At 38.0% G+C, this 3762-nt stretch overlaps 1 long non-coding RNA gene across 1 annotated transcript; it reads right to left on the reverse strand.

The window, feature by feature from the left end:
* Nucleotides 1–987: 987 nt before the first annotated feature.
* LOC143131592 (uncharacterized) lies at nt 988–1568 on the reverse strand. The gene is made up of 3 exons (XR_012988130.1): nt 1491–1568; nt 1246–1284; nt 988–1029 (listed from the first exon to the last, which is right to left on the reverse strand). It is a non-coding gene; the product is annotated as an uncharacterized LOC143131592 (long non-coding RNA).
* Between the last annotated feature and the right edge of the window lie 2194 nt (nt 1569–3762).

Below are 3762 nucleotides of genomic sequence, written 5' to 3' on the forward strand. Positions count from 1 at the left end.
TTCTGAGCGAAATCGCTGAAACGTCTGATTGGTAGGGACTCTTGTGATCCCATGTATTAAACAGTAGGCCTACATCACATCCCTGCAAAGTTTATTTCAAAAATATTTCCCAACCAGCAGTGCTCAGTATGACTGGATTATGGATTTTTGCAGCATGTTGGCATTTCATTGAATATATTGTACAATGCTGTAAAATGGCCTATGCTTCCTAAAATGTTGCTGGAAAACAGAAATATGTGTGTTATATATTTATTTATTATTATATCTGCAGCACCAGCTGATTTTAACTCTGTTGAAGAGGATATATTTAGAACTTGTCATTATTTCAATAAATTTGACAATTTTAAGCTTGACCTACCACTTTCTTAGAGGGATGAGGGATAGGTGGGGCTCGAGAATGCCCCCCCAGACAACAAATTAGGTCTTGCCGACTTCGGGGTGTGTGTACCTGCCCGACATAAAGTGAAGCGAGGTGTTTGAATGCTTTTCGCCGCTCTAGTAGGACCCCACCGTTATATTAGGTCTTATTGATTTGTTTAGGCTAGCTGCTATTTCATACACAATCTGACAACCTGGGAAATGTCAGTCTAACAGAAAAAAAGAATAGATCAGTGATTTTAAAATTAAGTTTGATGGTCATGCAAATTAGGCTACAGGAGATTTCCGGGAGAAATAACAAAACAGGAGGGCACAGAGATGACCGTGAACATTTATTTTTACTTCGTTTTTACAAAAGTAGTATCAAAACATTTATTTTAACACACTCACACATAGAAAACTACAACACAAATAAGAAATTCCCTCCAAAATAGTTAGTCAGTCTAAAAGAAAATAGTCAGTCAGTTCAAAAGAAAAATAGTCAGTCAGTTAGTCAGTTCAGTCCAGTCAATTAGTTCATTTAAGATGCTTGCTTGCCCCGCCTTTGCCACCCCCCATTCCTATCACTGCTCAGCCGCAGTCAGTTTCTCACTGTCATTTCTACATCAACCTCAGTGGAGTTTTGTTGGGCAGGATTTTTTAACACAGCACCTAAACAAAAAATTAAATAAAACAGGGGGAAAAAATAAGACAGTAGCACAAAAGTCTATATCTTCGTTTGATTGTTTCTATAAAGACAATTCAGAAAAGTCAGAGCATTTTACAAAAAACTAAAAAAAAAAAAAATAATGATAAAAAAAAATTAACAAGCAATGCTCATAATACAGTAGTGTGCTGACAACATTAGAGAGAACTTGTCCAAAATACCTGTGCATCCAGCAGGAGCTGATCTGGGAAATCTTTGACCTGTGGAAAACAGAAACAATCTAGGTGTTAACAAAAATACAATGTATGAAATGCGTCTTGTATTTTTTTTTATAAAACTGTGCGAGAGAGAAAGACTTCCTACCCACATTAAAACCGAAACAGGCAGCCAGCTACTCTAGTGACTACTCTCTCTCAGCCTCTAGCCAACCATAACACAGAGTAAAAAGTATAGAAATATGTCTTACTTTGAGGGATCCTGTGTGGAAGGTCTGGATGGGATAGATGAGACACTTGAAACACAAAGATTCAAAAGGTCAAAACAAAGATTAATGATTCTTTTAGGTAACCAGTTTCAGATCATATCGGATTCAGTCAGAATGACGTATGAATGAGGGCTGCCTTTTTGCACTCAGCACAGCCTAGCCTACACGAGAGAGAGAGACTTTTCTTCCTACCCAAATTAAAACCGAAACAGGCAGCCAGCTACTCTAGTGACTAATAAGTGCAATCTCTATCAGCCTAGTAGTAGAAACATTGTCTTTAGACAGTCTGATTGCAGGAGAACAGACTAGATGACTAGACTGTACAGGTCATGTAACCACACTGAGTGTTTGTGAGTGACACAGCTTTAATTGCTTACAAAGTTGCTTTACAGACTCTGTTCTGTGTCTGCGTGTTAATTAACTTACATTCAGGAGGCCTCTGTAACAGTCCTTCGTTATTATCCGGTGTCACTAGAAAATAAAGAAAAACTAAATTATTGGAGTGAACAGTAAGTCAAGTTTATCACAATTAGATAAACTAACGTCAGTGAGCTGAGTAATTGCCACACATTTCTATCAGCAGCAACTCATCTTAACCCAGGTCAATATAAGAGGCTAACATTCACATACAGTATGTTAACAATAGGCTATTTACCGGGCCCTGTTTTGTTACAAGTATTTCTAGGTGGGCCATGGGAAAGAAAATGTTGAGAACCCCTGGTTTAGGCAAAATAATTGTGATTTCAATTTTGACCTAAATTATGGCTATTATTCCATTATTGAGCATCACAGCAACGAAAACGGCAACAGCACAGCTGAGCTGTACAATACATCCAGTAAAAAACAATTGTTGTTGGGAGTAACTGTACATTGCTATGAAACAGACACACATAGTAAATGTAGGGAACAAACAGGGATATACATTTTGATTAAATAAGGGATTGATGGAGCAGTGGATTTCAGTATGTAAGGCAATGTTTGAGTAGTAGGCTAGTTAGATCCATCTGCTCATATATTGTGTTCCTGATGACAAACTTCACATGACTGAGACCAAAGTGAACTTCAGCTAAGATCACATTATAGATTACATGTTAGGGTGATGATGGTCAAGGTTTTACTGTGTACCTGTGTTGCAGCTGTAAACTGGGCAGGATCTGGAATATGAGTGGGGATTAACATTGCATGTGGAACAGATAATCATGAGGGAGCATTAGTTTATAGACAATTTGAGGACCTTGCAATCAATACATAATATGACATATGTTTTAGACCAGGTTGTGATCTAGGCTACTGTGCAATGTGAATGTAGAGGATGTTTTTGTGAATGTACCGAGTCAAACATTCGTTTAAAAGCAAAATTACGTCCGAAGCGCCACTTTTAAGCTTGCGTTGTCGTTTTCAGGTGAAATGGCCTTTTGATTCATGATCGCATCAAATCGCTATTTTAAAAACAAGGCTGGGCACAACATGAAACTTTGATCGAAGTCCAAACCCTTTCTTTTTAGTAAACTACTGTATGTGTACACGAACAATGTTCTCAATGCTCGAGTTCATGTGTAGAGACACTGATGATACTTCGATCAAAGTTTCAAGTTGTGTCGAGCCTTCTTAGTGTTTTAAAAATAACGATTTTGACACGATCATGCATCAAAATAGTAGTGCATTCAAAAGGCCACCTCACCCGAAAACGACAACTCAGAGAAGCTTAAAAGTGGCGCTTCGGACGTAATTATGGTTTTCAACTAAACTTTGATTCAGGTACAATCCCAAAAACACCCTAAGATGCATTTTGGCGAGACTTCAAGTTCTGCTTCAGTTTAAATTGAACGTAAATTACAAATATGTAACCTCTGGTCACTCAGATTCAAAAGAAGTGCCGAACTTCACCTCTGCTATGACTCCTTGCTATGGCCAGCGAAGTGGCAAGCTAACGTTAACGCTAGCTAGCTTCTACCTACCTAACGTTTGCTGAAAACACATTCCGTTAAAGCTCTTTCTAACCACAACAAACGTCATAGAATACAATATCTGATTAAAAACACTTCTACAATGAGTTTACATGTGTTATCCTAAGTTAGCCATAGATATATAGGCCTACAGTATGTAAGTTAGCAGCTAGCAGCTAACGTAACCAGATAGCTTGAGAAACACCTTGTGTAGCAACGTTAACTACCGTTAATGTTAACCATAACGTACTATCCAAAAAGTTGGCCGACACCGGATTAGTCTATGCATTCTACCAAATATCATATCA

This window comes from Alosa pseudoharengus, unplaced genomic scaffold (assembly GCF_046254945.1).
Source record: "Alosa pseudoharengus isolate Yale_2024_CS ecotype anadromous, Long Island Sound unplaced genomic scaffold, YU_APseudo_1.1 YU_APseudo_1.1_scf_18, whole genome shotgun sequence".
NCBI classification, from domain to species: Eukaryota; Metazoa; Chordata; class Actinopteri; order Clupeiformes; family Clupeidae; genus Alosa; species Alosa pseudoharengus.